Source organism: Mesoplodon mirus (assembly GCF_964341445.2).
Source record: "Mesoplodon mirus genome assembly, chromosome: 4".
NCBI lineage: Eukaryota > Metazoa > Chordata > Mammalia > Artiodactyla > Ziphiidae > Mesoplodon > Mesoplodon mirus.
The window spans coordinates 7723686-7740985 of NC_138979.1; positions in this window are offsets into that span (position 1 = coordinate 7723686).

The window sequence follows — 17300 nt, forward strand, 5'->3', positions numbered from 1 at the left end:
AAGTAGAAGGGGGAGAGGCATAAATTGGGACATAGGAGTAACAGATGCACAGCATCATATGTAAAATAGATAAACGACAAGGATCTATTATTTAGCACAGGGAACTATATTCAATATCTTGTAATAAACTATAATGGAAAAGTATAGAAAAAAGATACAGATATATACATATATATGTGTAACTGAATCACTTTGCTGTGCATCTGAAACTAACACAATATTGTACATCAACTATACTTCAATAAAAATAAATAAGTAAAATTTAAAAAAATGATTTAGGGGCTTCCCTGGTGGCGCAGTGGTTGAGAGTCTGCCTGCCAATGCAGTGGACACGGGTTCGAGCCCTGGTCTGGGAGAATCCCATATGCCGCGGAGCAGCTGGCCCCGTGAGCCACAATTACTGAGCCTGTGCGTCTGGAGCCTGTGCTCCACAACGAGAGAGGCCGCGATGGTGAGAGGCCCGTGCACCGCGATGAGGAGTGGCCCCCACTTGCCACGGCTAGAGAAAGCCCTTGCACAGAAACGAAGACCCAACACAGACATAAATAAATAAAAAAATAAATAAATAAAAAATAAAAAAAAATAAAAAAAAAATAAAAAAAAAAAATAAAAAAATGATTTAAGCTAGCCAAAAAAAAAAAAAAAAGATTTTGGCTAGCCAAAAGAGGAGCTAGCCAAGAACTGGAGAAATGCTGGCCTTTTACAAAGGCCTAATAGGTGCTGAGATGGAGGCTGGCTTAGAATAGAATTTACGTCAGAGAATGTAGGTGGCAGCGTCAATTGTCCTGACTTCGCTGTTGAAGTGGGAGGTGCGGTCACATGGGTACCACCTTGGTCATTTGCCCACAGTTATTTACTCATTCAAGAGGTTTCAGGAAACCATCACACCTGTGTCCGCCAGGTACCAGCGAAGAGGGGGCAACACGACCCAAACATCTACTGCAAACCAGGGGGGCAAAATCTTACACAGTGAACTGAGAACCAGAGTCGGGTTCATGCATAACCTCTTTAGGGCTAGTAGCCAACCTAGGGCCTTCATGAGGAGAAAATTCACTGTGTAAACTCAAATGAGCGAAGGCGATTTTCTGGTCAAAACTTGTGAATTGGCTTTAATTTGATGAGCTGATTGTCCCCATTTCTCTTTCCTTCCTTAGTGATTTCAATGTTTCTCAAAGATGCCAGATCAGTCAACTGAAAGTACTTAACCAAAGATGTTTACAAGATATCTTGCTAGAAGCTGGTTCCAGCCCTTGGGGTGTTTATAATCTTGTTCAGAGATAAGACATTGCAGGTAGGATGTAACAAATAGTAACAAGCATTAAATTAAATAAAACGCCACAAGAACGCCGAGAAGATAAGACCTATAGGAGCAAATTAAGAAAAGAAAAGAAAAACACTACATCATGTGGTTTTACTGCTATGTAGATGCTCTCATAAATGTTCTCTGAGGGGAAGCAGTAGAAAGGAACAGTTCAAGTGACGTTTTAAATGAAATGCGCATCTTACTGATCCTTGATCTTCCTCTTTGCTTCACAGACTCTTCCAGAAATAAGACTGGACAGTTTGAAAACCCAGGTTTTTATGAATATCAGTAATAGGAGAGTGGAGTCTGGAGAAGAGGGCACACCAAGTAAACTCACAGGCCCGCCCTGCACAACAGCTTGTAGGGTTGCCAGGTAACGTCTGACATTGTTTATTTCCAAAGAACTTCCTGAGGTACTTAAGGTTAGGCTGTGGGTGAGTTTAGATTTGCTTCCTAGCGTGAACCCTGAAGAACTGTGCAGTTGGCGGTGGCACGATTAATACCAAGCAAGTGGCAAGCTGTTCCCACGTGCCTGGAGTGGGGACGCAGGAATGAATGGCACTCTGGGGAAGCACACATTTCCTCTCCAGGCTGTTTGTCCATTTTTTATCGCAATGCTCAGTGATGGGGCTACAAAATCATGTTCAGTCCCTGTTGTTTTGGGGCTTAAAATCTAATACGGTGCCAAATATTATTCAAAGAATCACACAAACAGAATGTGACAACTGTGGTGTGTGCTGTGAAGGCCCCTAAAGAAGCAGGAGACCAGGCAGTGAGGGTGAATCCACAGGTCAATTTGCACCGACAAATCTAGCCAATTAGAAACTACTAGAAAGACAGACCACACCAGGTCTGAGTAGAACAAGGTTGAACGCATGTAATTGCTCTTTCTCTTCCACATTTTATTCTTCGGGCAAGGACATTTAACCTATAATCCAAGACTTGGATGATCCCAAATGTAGGCTGTTTATTTACTTGTACTGATAAGCTATTCATCTTAGAAATAAGTCCCCTCCTCCCTCATTCTCAACACAACTCATTAACTACACCCCTCCCCCTTCTCACATAGTGGAACAGAAAAGACTTTTTTTTTTTTTTTTTTTTTTTTTGCGGTACGCGGGCCTCTCACCGCTGTGGCCTCTCCCGTTGCGGAGCACAGGCTCTGGATGCGCAGGCTCAGCGGCCATGGCTCACGGGCCCAGCCGCTCCGCGGCATGTGGAATCCTCCCGGACTGGGGCACGAACCCGTGTCCCCTGCATCGGCAGGCGGACTCTCAACCACTGCGCCACCAGAAAAGACATTTTAAGGCTGATCAAACGTTATCCAGCCAGGTGAGTTCTTTTCTGCAAACCTGCAACTTTGAGGCTCTCATGAATCACCTTGCGGTGTTGGAGGTGATGACTTTCTTTACCGTATTTTCCCGAACGGCCTGCTTCTTACACGAGATCTCAGGGAATCCGGCCCACATGGTATGGATCCAAGCTGTGCTGGCTTTTTCTGCAGTGCTGCGTCATTTTCCTCTTGTCTTATTTGACCCGTGGTGGCTTTTGGCTCTGGGTATCCAGTGTTGCACCCCTTCCTGTTCTATGATGGAGGATGGGCATGGGGGCCCAGGGGAAGCCCAGGGAGGGAGCGGTGAGGTGGAGGGGCGGCCAGCCCAGGGATGGAGAGGAGACCCCTTGTTTCCTGAGTCCACCCTCTCCTCTCACAAGGAGTCATTTATTGAGTGCCTGCTGTATGCTAGCCAGCATGAAGGCTGAACGTGAGTAGGATAAAGTCCCCATTCTGGAGCTTATGCTCCTTCGAGGCCCTTCGAGTAAACAAGTGTCCCCAACATGAGAGGAACCTTCCATATGTTGACCTTGACAGACGTGGATACAGAAAATGTTGTAGGAGCCGCAATTATGGTTTTCTAAGAGAGTATGAGGGAAGGTCAAATCCAGGTGTCACAAGAAAGTACCACAGTCTTGTCTGTGTCACCATAGAGACACACCTGTAGGCTCACACACACGTTTCTATAAGAGCAAAACGCAGTGATCCAAAGCCATGGCCAACTCCTGGGCTGCTGTGCTTCCTTTCCCCAGCTTGAAACTAACTGTTGGACTCATTCTCACTGGCTGACAGCACGAACCAGGAGGTATTTGGAGATCTCTGCCTTCAGTAGAAGGTGTGAGTGTGCATGTGCATGTGTATGTGAGAGATGAAATTCACATTGGATGTTGCTTTGGCATTTTGGGGAAACTCGAGTGGGCAACAGAGTGCAGTTAGGAGCCCAGGTTCTTGTTCAAATCTCAGCCCCACCACTTTTCTAGCTTTGCAGTCCTGGGAAAACAAGTTCTCTGGCCTCAGTTTCCTCCTCTGAAAAATGGGCATAATGAACATATCTGCCTCACTGAGTTGTTGCATGAGTTACAGGAGTCGACGCATGTGAAGCCCGTAATAAACATTAGCGGTTGTTATGGTTGCTGCCCTGTTCTTTGTGTCTGTCGTCTCTAGCTTGTATTTATGAGCCTGTGCGGGCTCCGTCAGCAGAGACCTGTGTGGGCCGAATGGCTTCAGGTCCGTGCTGCTCACAGAACCAACGCCCAGTGCCCGGGCAATCCTGGTACGAGACCCTCTGCCTCGTGGTGTGATTTAAAGCCACAACACCTACCTGCTCCTGAATTCCTCTTCCAAAAGCCTATAGCATTCATCTTTAAAATCCTGACCACAGTTTACCTCCATGAAAGTTCCAACATGCCGTCACCTGGGGAGAGAGAACAGTTACTCTCTGCTGCCTGGCACAGACACCTTGATGCACCCTCAAGCACTGGGAACAGCCAGGACGGTCCCTTTGGGCTGGGGAAGAAAGGAGACAGGCCAGGCCTGAGCAGGGGGGCTTGCGGAAGCCGAGCAGGTATGCTGAGGATCTGGGAGAAGGAGGTTGGCTATGATGGATGGCGCTGGGGCAAAGGCGTACGGGGCTTGGGGGTTTGTGTTTGGGGCATATTGCTGGTGCATAATAGGTGCTCAATAAATATTTGCCATTGAAAGATGGGGCCTGGGAAGAGGCAGCTTGGGCACCGGCAGGCGTGGGCTGTCTCCAGCGTGCCCAGGGCTGGCCCAGCTCAGCAGACATCAGGGGGCCAGGGAGGGAGGCGCGTGGGAGGGGTCGCCGGCGCATTCTAAGGCCCAGGGACTCCTCTGTCCCTGCTACCCCTTCTCACCACGGAAGGACCCTGATTCAGAGGCTTCTAGGAAGCAAGGCTTCCCTGAGGGGCACCTTCAGTGACAAGGCAAGGCAGCCACGAGAAACCTCTTTGCAAGAGGAAGGTTGGTGACCTCAGGTTTCTGGATTTGATCCTTTCTGCTAGGCTGTTTTAATCTGCAGAATTAAGTGGTCATGAGGCTTAAATAAAATAATAAAAAGCAAGCCCTAGCTTAGGGCGCAGTCTCTATAGATACCCTTCACGGAGGGGGCCGGTTGCCATTGTTACGGGCCTCAAAATGGTGCCAGATGCTGCCATCTAGTGTGCATCAGGAGGAGAACTTTAAATTTTTAATTAGAATTGGAATTAATTAATGAATCTACTATTATTTTATTATTATTTACTCTGTAGGCCTTAGAATTCTTTTTCAGAATATTCATCTTCTGTTCTTGATCTTACGTGAACTAATGTAAATCAAACACGTCCGTTTGTTATGCTGGCCTCCTGCACACAGAGTAAACAGTCCTCTCTTCTGGTCCCAGAGCTGCCTCTCCCTGTGGGGCAGTGGATGAGTCCCTGAGCCTCTGGATGTGCAGTGTTTCTCATCCATAAAACGGGCTAACTGGACTTCTCCTGTCCACAACTGAGTGTGAGAAGAACAATTTCACCCGTTCATTCATTCATCCGGCCAATCCGGGGTGGAGTCCGCTGAGTACCAGCCCGGGACCCCCCGTGAGTAAGGAGGGTTCAGGGCTGCCCTCCGGGAGCCACTGTTCCAGGGAGGAAATAGATTCACACACAAAATGAACAAACCATGGAACCATTTCTTACGCAGACTCTCTTCCTCCATTCTTTGCTTCCAATCTTTTTCCTTTCCTAATACTAAAATTCTTTCCTGACACACAACTCTGAACATCACTGCCTTGCTCAGAAACTGTCTCCCTTGTCAATATAATAGAGTCCCGTTTCTCTCTCCTGGAAGTCTCTCTATCCTGGCCGCTCCATCGGGCTACTTCCAGTGTTTTGAACTCATAGCAGGGGAATTTTGCCAGGCGTCAGGTGTTCTGCTAAGTGCTTTATCTGTTAATCTTCACCACAACCCAAGAGCTACGTCCTATCATCACCCTCTGCTTATCTATGGGGAAACTGAGGCAGAGAGAGGCCAAGGAACTCACCTGAGGTCTCACAGCTAGTAAACAGCAGGTCCCTGGAGCTCAGACCCAGGTTCCCTTGATGGCCAAGCCCGTGCCCTTAGCCTCTGTGTCACGCTGCCACCCAGCTTCCTGCTTCTGCAACTCTGCTCTCCCCACATCGGGTGTACTGGCCATTTGGTGAAATCTCACCAGTTACTCGTGGTTCAGCTCAAAAATCCTGACCACCAGGCTGCCCCTCACATCCATGGCCCTGCTTGGCTCCCCCCAGCCCTAGAAGGGTCCCTACCTGGGTCAGGCTCTGTCACGCACGATGGAGCTTGTACTCGTTTGCCTCGACGCATTACAAGGATCTCATCAACATCTGCAGTGGCCTGAACTAAACAGAGTTTTGCTGAATTGCAGTAAATGAACAGCATAGGAGAAAGTGCCCTGTACATTGTAAAACAGCAGAGAAACAGAAGTCAGCAGATGCTTTTAACATTTCTTTATAAAATGTAAACCGACATAGAATATGAAATGTTCATTTGTGCCTGAGCATTTCTTGGTTTTGATTTTAGGCCACTTTCTATTACCATTCAGGATTGCTTCTACCATTTTAATTTTTTTTTTTTTTTTGTGGTACGCGGGCCTCTCACCGCTGTGGCCTCTCCCGTTGCGGAGCACAGGCTCCGGACGCGCAGGCTCAGCGGCCATGGCTCACGGGCCCAGCCGCTCCGCGGCATATGGGATCCTCCCAGACTGGGGCACGAACCCACGTCCCCTGCATCGGCAGGCGGACTCTCAACCACTGCGCCACCAGGGAAGCCCTGCTTCTGCCATTTTAACCAGGGGTCACTACACCGGAAAGTGTTTGCGTTACTGAGAAAGAGACTTGAAACAATCCCTGCGCAGACCTTGCACAAAGGCAAGCTTGACCCTCCTGACAGAACTTTAAGTAGCGTCAGTGCAGTGGCTCCAATTAGGGGAAAATCTCACCAGGTCATGGGTGGGACCCTGGCCTCGGACCAGGCACTTGGTTCTGGCTGGGCCTCTGCCCCTCACTGGCTGTACCTTCTTAAACTTCTCAGTGGACAAAGGGAGCTCCCCAAATAAGTTCTGGGGTCTCTTCCAATCCTGGGGTCCTGAGATTCAGATCTTGGGTCCACAGCCTCATTTCTTGGAGTCATTTAATTGATTTTGGAAAAGCAGTTTCCTTGCCTATAAATTGGAGCTGGCCTACATTATCAGAAAATTGTGGACATTGCAGAGAAATATGTATGTAAATTGCCCTTGCAGTTAAAAACCTAATAAATGGAGGGAAGAAGAAAGGAGCACAGCGTGTTGTCAGAGGTAAGTTTAAAAGGACGGCTCCCTGTGGTGGCCAATTTTCTCTTTTTAGAAGATGAGTTAGGTAGGTGAAACCTGGAATATCTTTTTCTTTGGAGTGACAAGCTGAGATTTACATAGTCTGTGACATTAGAAACTACATCCCTGTTCTGTAAGTAAGACTGTCTTCCCCTTTCTCTGGTTGTCACGTTCTCTCATTTCTGGGCAGATCTGTCTGATCTTCCTGAATAATAGTTCCAGACTCAAAAACTAGCAAGCTTAACACCTTTTGTGGCTGCTACTGAAAATTGCTTTATATGAAATAATTAGGAATCAGGGAGAAAAATATAACATTAAAAAACCCACAATTTTCTTAAATAATATAATATGCTTTAAAGAAATTAAATAGTGATCAAAAAAAAATCTTAAAGGTCCAGGCATAGATAGCCTCAAAGGCAAGTTCTATCAGACAGTTAAATTTTTAACTAAACTAATTTTACACAAACTATTCCTGAGCACAGCAAAAAAGCAAACACTCTCCAACTCAATTTATGAGGTTTCCAAAATCTTGATAATAAAAAAAGGACAAGTAGGAGACAGGAAAATTACTGGCCAATAACACTTATGATCATCGATGGAAAAATTCTATACAATATATTGGCAAACTAAATCCAGCAACATATTAAAAGGATAATACATCATAACCAATTTTGTTTATTCCAGAATGCAAGGCTAGTTTGACTAAAAACATTAATTAAAGTAATTTTCTAAATTATCATATAAAGGGAGAAAAATCATAGCCAAGGAAAAGGGATCAGTCTAGGAAGCTTAGCCCTACCAGATATCAAGGCATAGTATAATACTCTAATAATTAAGATTGTGTGGTATAGATGTAGAAATAAAAAATTAAACAGTGGAACAGAATGTGGTCCAAAAACCAGATCTACACAGATATTATCATTGGGTATACAACACAGGTGACATTGCAAATCTGTGAGGGAAGAACTGACATTTTAATAAATGTTACTGATATGATGATTTATCCAGATGGGGAAAAAATGGATTCTACATCATACCATACAAAAAAATTAATTCCAGGTGGATTAAAGAACCTAAATATGAAAGCAAAGGTATAAAGCATTTATAAAAGAATATTTTGAGGACTTTGGAATAACGAAACATTTCTTAAGACAAAAATTATAAGAAAGATATTAGCAAAATAATAATTGACAAAGGACTCACATCCAGAATATATAGAGAAAACTTATCAGTTAATAAGACAAAGAATCCAATAGAAAATTGGGTTATAAGATGTCAACAAATATTGCACAAAAGAAGGAAAACTCAATGACCAAAAAAAGTGTGGATGGTCAGCCTCATTAGTAATTATAGAAATGCAAATTAAAGCCATCGTGTAATACCAGTACATTCACACCAGATTTAAAAATTTTAAACAACTGACAATTTCATGTGTTGGAAAGAATATGGAACAATTAGAACTACTGGGGGTGGGAATAAATATTGCTGCCGCACTTTGGAAAACACTTGTATGGACATGGCATTCGTTTTCTAACGCTGTGTAACAAAACTCACTACAAATATAGCACCTTAAAATACCACACACTTCTTAGGACACAGCTGTATAGGCCAGAAGTCAGATGGGCTTGACTGGGTTCTCTGCTGAACTCTCACAAGGCCAAAGTCAAGTTGTCAGAATAGATATATTCTTTTTCAGATTCTTTTCCCTTACAGGTGTTTACAAAGTATTGAGTACAGTCGCCTGTGCTATGTGGTAGGTCCTTGTTGGTTATCCATTTTATATATGCTAGTGTGTATATGTTAATCCCATACTCCTAATTTATCCTCCCTCCCTCCCACTTTACCCTTTGGTAACCATAAGTTTGTTTTCTATGTCTGTGGGTCTATTTCTGTTTTGTAAATAAGTTCATTTGTATCATTTTTTTGATTCCATGTATAAGTGATATCATATGATACTTATCTTTGTCTGGTTTACTTCACTTCGTATGATAATCTCTAGGTCCATCTATGTTGCTGCAAATGGCATGATTTCATTCTTTTTTATAGCTCAATAATATTCCACTGTGTGTATATATACCATGTCTTCTTTACCCATTCATCTTGTAATGGACATTTAGGTTGCTTCCATGTCTTGGCTATTGTAAAAATGCTGCTATGTACATTGGGGTGCATGTATCTTTTCGAATTAACCTGGATCACGGTTGCATGAGTATTTGCTTTATAATTATTTACAACACAGACATGTTTTATACACTCTTATATAGTATGAAATATCTCATAATCCATTTTTTCAATGGCAACATTTTAATTAAACCTAATGATTGGTGTTGTAAAAAAACCCTGGTCATCTAGGAAGTGGACACCAGCATGTCTGGGAAGAAGCAGGAAACCAGGGGCTTTCACAATATGAAGGTCTTGAAAGAAAGGATCTCTAATTTCATCTCCGAGCAGGCTCCTGCTGCCCTGCAATAATATCTTGCCTATCAACCAGCCCTTCCCGTGGGTTCTAGCAACTGCCAATGCTCAGTGGAGTGAATACAACTTGACTGTTCCGAGGGACAAAGGTGAGATAATTAGGGTGCATTCCCATTGCAGCAAAGGGATTTAGATTCGATTTGCTTTACCTGTTAGTTGTTTAAATCAATAGCACTGGCCACCATTGTAATAAATCTGTCGAATCTGTATTGGCCTTACCACGTTTGTCAGTGCAAACCCCAGACCCTGAGGCCTCATCTTCATCTCCTTTTCCTGGCCCCTTATAGGGAGGCTGAGTGAGTACAAGCATCTGTTTGTAGGAAATTTCATTTGGAATTCTCTTAAAAAACCAGATCCCTATAAAAACGGAACAAAGGGAGGTTTTAAGGGGAGGAGAGCTCATGCATAGTAAATTATCCTTCACGTTTGCTTTGTAATTTCTTTTGGCCCTAAGCTCTATTTTCAAGTCTGCGTTCAATGTTGTAGAGATTTGTCTGCTGATGAGGGCTATGGGGGCACTGGAGCGCGAGGCCCTTGAAAAAGCTGGACTCTCCCCTGTTCTTGGAGGAAGAGGCACTTTGGGATGCTCCTACTAGAAATTTGGAAGGAGGGCCTTCAGTGTACAGTTTGGGGAGGTAAAATCCACGCAGCAGTGTCTTAATTCAAGCAGTTTCTTCTATTGATATAAAGGGTTTTACCATTATTTGAATAGGATGGATGTGTTTCTTTGAAAAGAGCACCATGTAAGGGAATGAATAAATACTGAGTAAGTAAAATTTAAATTCATTCTAACAACAGACTTTATCAGCTCTCTCCCTCCAGACACTGGCCATGCCCTATGTTACTCTGTAGCCCCAGTGCCTGGTGTGGTGGCTGGAGCTGCTGGTGGACACTCACTGAATCACAGTGAATGAATGAATGAGGTGAACGTTGGGTCCAGCATCCAGGCTTTGATTAGTACTCTTCCCTGACCACACTTTCAGGATCCCTGTATCATGAGACTTTTCCTCCAGCTTGTTATTCTCTGAATTTTGAATGGAAAAGCAGTAACAGTTTTCTACTGCACCAGTCACTAAAGTCATCAGTAACCTGAGGCTGAGTTTGTGGTATTAAGATCTTAAGGACTCGAGACTCTGTTTGTATTTCATTTCATATCTGAAATGAAAAGTTAAGTTGTGCTAATTCGTGTAGAATAGCACATCACGTATCTTTTCCCATAAAATGAGATTGTCAAACGAAATGTAAACATAACGGAGGAGATTAGATGGCCTATCAAGGTAATTAAAAGAGACATCCTGTACTGTTAGGCTCCAAAGCCTTGGATCCCTTCCTTGATGGTTGTCAATGCCAATTCCTATGTCCTGAGAATAAAAGAAAAGAAGCATCTGTCCACAGAGGTCACTCATCATGTTTCCCAGCCATAAATTTCTGTGATATAGAACCATAAGAGTAGGAATTGAAGCCAATGTGTAGTTAGTGAGACATATGTTTTCTTTTTGTTAGGCTGTATATGAAGCTGAGTGATTCTGAAACTGGTCTGCCTGCACTGCAGGCACACAGCTCTGGAGGTCAAGCACAGATGCCCTCCTTAGAAGCACAGAACAAGGGCCTGCTCAGGGTTGTCACTCTTTTTGGGTTGCCCGAAAACCTCCCTGGCCCCTCAAACATCAAAGTGCCCAGGAATCAATACCTGTGCTCCCCCTCCCATCAGACCAGGAGCCAAGAGCATCAGTGAGTAAACTTCCTAGAGTGTATAGGAGATGGTCTCCGCTTCCTCCCTCCCTCCCTCCCTCCCTTCCCTTCTTTCTTCCTTCCTTTTCTTTCCTTCCTTCCTTCCTTTCTTTTTCTTTCTTTCCTTCCTTCCTTCTTCCTTCCTTCCTTCCTTCCTTCTCATGCTCTTCTTTTGATTTATAACAAGAGCATTGTGGCTGAATTTTCACACTTGATTCTACAAGCATTTGATAAAAACCCCACCACAGTCTAGAACATCAACACTCATCTTCTGGATGACATGTGCCAGTCAACCGTTCCCCTTTTTACCAGAAAAGAGGCTTCTAGCCCCCGGAGGGGCAGGAACACACAGAGTGAACACGACCATGAAAGTGCGTTCCAAGCTCGAGTGAAGGTCTCCGGAGTGTGGGCTGGGGGAATTCATGGTTTTCTAGGTAAGCAGACGTAGAGTCAAATCCTGCTTCATTTACGCATTTCCTCAGCAAATATTTGAATGCGTCCTGTTGGCCAGGTTCTCTTCTAGGCATCCACGGTATATCAGTAGACAGACAAATTCCCCATTTTCATAGAGCTTGCAAACTCACAGAGGGTGCATGTAACAGACAATGCAACTAAATTACCATATTTTGTTGATTTCGGGAAGTACAGAGTTGCACATTAGCTGCTCTGAACTTGGGAGGCCACCCTTCTACAATCACTGGCATCTTACAGTTGCTGTTGGCCCGGAAGCTGCCTCTAAGCATTTGTCCTCGCCCGTGAATGGGCAGACCTGACCACAGCTGTGTAATAGGGGTGGGGCCGGGGCGCAGTTGCTCTCGCGAGACCCAGAGCGCGGCAGTCAGAGGTCCCGCCCCGCCAAAGGCCCGCCTGGCCGCCGTGGTCCTTGCTGTGGAGAGAACGGGGGGAGGCGGCTCAGGAGCCTTCTCCCCGGGGCCCGCCAGGCCCTCCCGCCTCGGGCCAGCGGGTGAGCTGGGGCACCCGGGGACAGGCTGGGGACTGTCCCGCAGAGCTCCAGAGCCCTCGCCACGGCCGCCCCCAGGCCTTGAAGCAGCAGCGAGCCTCTCCCACAGCCCCACCTCTGCGACCTGATGGCGGCGGCGGCGGCGGTCTCCACAGGTCGCGGTCCACGGAGGCCTCAGCAGCTGAAGTACATGGACACCGCCAGCAAGGTAACAGCTTCAACCAGCTTCATTCTCTCCATTCAAGTTTCAGAAATTGGTCCAGCTTAGATCAGTTGTCTACCTCTAGGGGGTGGCCAGGCGTCAGGGTTAAGTTGCAAGGACGTTACACGTCATGACCACAGGTTCACCTCTGTGTTTGGGGCTCTTCTCAAAGACGGACAATCCTCGTGAGCTGGGGATTAACCTGATTGGTATTTGCTACAACGCGTATTTCTATGGATCCTATACAAACGGTTCTCTCCAGTTTAAATGAAAAGCTTGAGGGCCAGCCGGGCCCTGGGTGCCTGGCTCCCTCAGCGGTGATGGCTGCGCAGGGTCTGGGGACCTGGCCCTGAGGGTGCCGCCAGCTGAGAGCTGCCTCTTCAGCCGGCCTGGGCACTGGAGGGAAGACCCAGACAGGGTGCTGGACGAGCGCTCCGGGGCAGGGTCCCCGGCCCAACCTGAGACCCTCTCCTCTTAGCCAGGACCTGGACCTCGGAGGGGGAAAGTTGAGCCGTGGGACCTTTGCCCTTTCTTGTCAGAACGGAGAATAACATTTGTTTTGGTGGAGGTTTACAGGAACATCGTGACCTGACCGTGACCTGACCTCAAGAACAAAGGCTCTGAAACCAAGAAGTTAGCAACAACTCACCACACCCTTCCCTCACCTTTCCTATAAAAGGGCTTTGCTGAAAGCTTTCAGGGAGTTGGGTTTGTTTTTTTTTTTTTTTTCCGGTACGCGGGCCTCTCACTGTTGTGGCCTCTCCCGTTGCGGAGCACAGGCTCCGGACGCGCAGGCTCAGCGGCCATGGCTCACGGGCCCAGCTGCTCCGCGGCACGTGGGATCTTCCCGGACCGGGGCACGAACCCGTGTCCCCTGCATCGGCAGGTGGACTCTCAACCACTGCGCCCCCAGGGAAGCCCGGAGTTGGGGGTTTTTAAGGCATGAGCCACTTGACTCCTTGCATGGCCCCGCATTAAACCTTTCTCTGCTCCAAACTCCGACAGTTTGGTATTGTTTGGCCTCCCGGTGCGTGGGGCATACGGACTTGTGTTTGATAACAGCTGTTCGTAATATTGTTGCTACTTCAATCTGGTCATGCGCATTGTTGGTACTCTATGCATAGGATTTTATTTGCTACTTAAAATGTCTTTAGAAAGATTCTGTGGTGATTCGGCATTGAAACAAAAAGTTATGTACACAAAAAGTCATGGGAACCAAGAAGCAAATACTCATTCTTGGAAGAATGACCGCAATTCCGTATTTTCTTATAAACAACCAGCAGTGTTTTGACACCTTAAGAAAGGAAGATACCTCGAAGTAGATGTAGCCATATCATGTTTTATTAGTGAGCTGTACTTTCAAATGGATTGCCTATCACATGCCAAGGATTTTGACCAGAGGCTGAAGACATTGCTTAAAACTTCTGAATTACACAAAGAAACCTGAGCAGTGTGGCCTAAAATTAAGGCCTTGACTTGGCTGGCAAGTCTTCTCATTTAGTGACACACTACCTGATGGTGTGTCTTAAAATTCTTGCTGCCTTCGATGAAATGTGATGTTTTGAGTGAAAGAAGTGTTGTGCAGGAGAATAACACAGGAAGGTGCCATTGTAAATGGCATGGATTCGCAAGTGCTCGCTGAGAAGGTGACATTGGAGCCAAAACCTGGAGGAGGTCAAGGGAAAGCCATGCTTCCTTTCAGGGGAAGAGTGTTTGGAGAAGAATGACTAAAAAAATAAAGACTTAAGGGCATACTCCAGCCAAATACAAAATAACTTAAAGCTCTCGCTGGGGGATGTACGTTCCAGAAAGACAGAGACTGTGAGCTTGTGGCTGTTCGATCTCCCTGCAGGTCAATATTTGTGGATTAAGTGAATGAACTCAAAAAAGGGAAAGGAATGCTATAGTGAGTGATGAAACATTAGCACTTAAAGTTACATTTAAATAATTGCTGTTAATGTAGTCATGACGTTTAATACTGTTATGGTCTGAATGTTTGTGTTCCCCCCAAATTCATATGTTGGAATCCTAACCCCCAAGGTGATGGTATTAGGAGGTGGTGTCTTTGGGGGCGATTAGGTCATAAGGGTGGAGCCCTCATGAATGGGATTAGTACCCTTATAAAAGAGACCTCCACAGAGCTCCCTAGCTTCTTCTGCCATGTGAGGATAAAAGAAGTCCATGACCCAGAAGAGGGCCTTCATCTGCTCATGCTGACTCCCTGATCTTGGACTTTCAGCTTCCAGAACTGTGAGAAATAAATTTTTGTTGTTTATTTCTGTTGCCACCCAGTCTGTGGCATCTTGTTACAGCAGACCCAGCAGACTAAGACAAACACATTTTTAAAGGATTTAAAAAACTAAACAGTGGGGCTTCCCTGGTGGCGCAGTGGTTGAGACTCTGCCTGCCAATGCAGGGGACACAGGTTCGAGCCCTGGTCTGGGAAGATCCCACATGCCACGGAGCAACTGGGCCCGTGAGCCACAACTACTGAGCCTGTGCGTCTGGAGCCTGTGCTCTGCAACAAGAGAGGCCTGCGCACAGAAACGAAGACCCAACACAGCCATAAATTAAAAAAAAAAAAAACATAAATACATAAATTAATTAATTAAAAAAAACTAAACAGTGTATGTCCCTAGAGAACTGCAAATTAAAACAACAACTAGATACCATTATACACCATTAGAATGGCAAAACTGCCAGATACTGAGGATACGACATGCTGATTATAATGTGGAGCAGAAGAAACTCTCGTCCATTGCTGGTTGGAATGCAAAATGGTGCAGCCACTTTGGAAGTTTGGCAGTTTCTTACAAAACTAAACATAATCTTACCATGCAATCTAGCAATTGCACTCCTTGGTATTTATCCAAATGAATTGAAATTTTATGTCCACACATCCTCAGGAAAACCTGTACATGGATGTTTATGGCAGCTTTATTTATAATTGCCAAAACTTGGAAGTAACCACGATGCCCTTAAGTAGGTGAATGGATAATAAACTGTGGTACATCCAGACAATGGAATATTATTTAGCACTAAAATAAAGAACGACATGGAGGAAGCTTAGATGCATATTACTAAGTGAAGGAAGCCAATATGAAAAAAGCTGCATACTGTATAATTCTAACTATGTGACATCCTGGAAAAGACAAAACTATGGAGACAGGAAAGGATCAGTGGCTGCAGGGCTTGGGGAAGAGAGGGATGAATAGTGGGAGCCCAGATGATTTTTAAGGCAGTGAAACTACCCTGTGTGACATTATAATGGTGATACATCTCATTATAGGTTTGTGAAAACCCACAGAATGTACAAGACCAACACCAAGAGTGAACCTTAATGTAAACTATGATTTGGGATGATGATGATGTGTCAGGTCCATTGATTGTATCAAATGTGCTGCTCTGGTGCAGGGTTTTATAGTGGGAGAGGCTGTGTGTGCATGGAGGTGGGAGCAAAGGATATATGGGAACTCTACTTTCTGCTCAAAAGTACGGAAAGTGAACCTAAAAGTGCTCTAAAAAAATAAAGTCTATTAGAAGTAAAAAAAAAAAAAAAAAGCCCTCACGATAATAATTGCAATCTTGGAACTAAAATTCAACATTATTTCAACAAAGCTTAAGGGCAAGGGGTCATTAAGAAGAGGGGATACAGGAAGTTGTCAACATATCATCTTGTTTGACTTGGAGGAGAGGGAGGTTAAAATACTATTTAATTATTGATGTTGCTAGAAAATGTGGTTCAATTGAGTTAGCTAAAAATGGAAGCAAAACTCTCGGTAGACTAGAAATAGAATGTAGAGCTTCAAAGAGTGTAGAAAAGGACAAAGAACATTTAATGAACCTAGTATTTGATAGGAAAGGAAGCAAAAAAACATTGAGATAATATAAATAGAAAATATAAATGGAATGGGCAAGGATAACATCTTCACCTACCAGGCGGAGCACAGACCCCCCTGTTAAGGGACAGGCTGATGCTGGGTGTGGGCAGGGGGGAGAAGGGGGCGACAGGGGACTTCCCTTAGGGCTCCCTCCAGCGAGGGGGGTGCTGGCAGGGGATGCTCTGGGTGGCGAGCCTCCTTCTCCTAAGGGAGCTTGGGGGCAGTAGAGAAGGGAGTTTGCAAATCCTGGTTCATCCCATCCCAGCCACCCATCTGCTTGTGAGATCTTCTGGGTGTTTCTACCGGTGGGAATCGGGCAGGAGTTAACCCAGGAAGCAAAGCCATTATCACTGACCTCTCTCTCTTCTTGAAGCTGGGGCACACGCAGGTTACTCTGGTCCACATTTTCTTGATCTCTGGTCCCCCCCACCCCCCATCGACATGAGGAGACAGTCAGGCACATCCTCCCGAGACCTGGTGAGTAGTCCCTGCTGTGTGAGGCTGAGGGTGTGGACCAGCCCCCATGCAGTTCCGGTGGTTTTTGTCTTTATCCCTTGTTATGCATCCCTTTGGGACATTCTTGTCTAAGGCAGCTCTGAGCTTGAGAATTTTGCCAGACTCTGCGGGGGGAGGTGCAGCCACGTCTCCCTTTGCAGGTGCTGAATCACAGGCCAATCAGCCCTGATCCATTTAGCTGTCCATCCCGCCCCATCTGCATCACACTGTCCACAAAGTTTCCAGCTTTTCACTTTGCTATTTCCAAGCACTCTTTTCTTGGCTAATTGTTATGTGCTTTAGTTAATTCGGTGGAGGTTTGAGAGGCAGGGGATGTAAATGACAATCTGAAGATGCAAGTTGCGATTCCCAAAGGATACCTTGTTATAATAAGCGTAGCTCTGCTTACTTTGAGGGTGAGACACTCATGTGGGTGTACCGAGTCAGTTACAATATATTTGCTAAGAAACAAAGCCCATCCTTATGAGCACACCAAGCACATTTCCCCAGGGCCTTTGTACTCGCCCCACTGCTGTGCTGGCCCTTCCCCCAGATGCTCATGTAG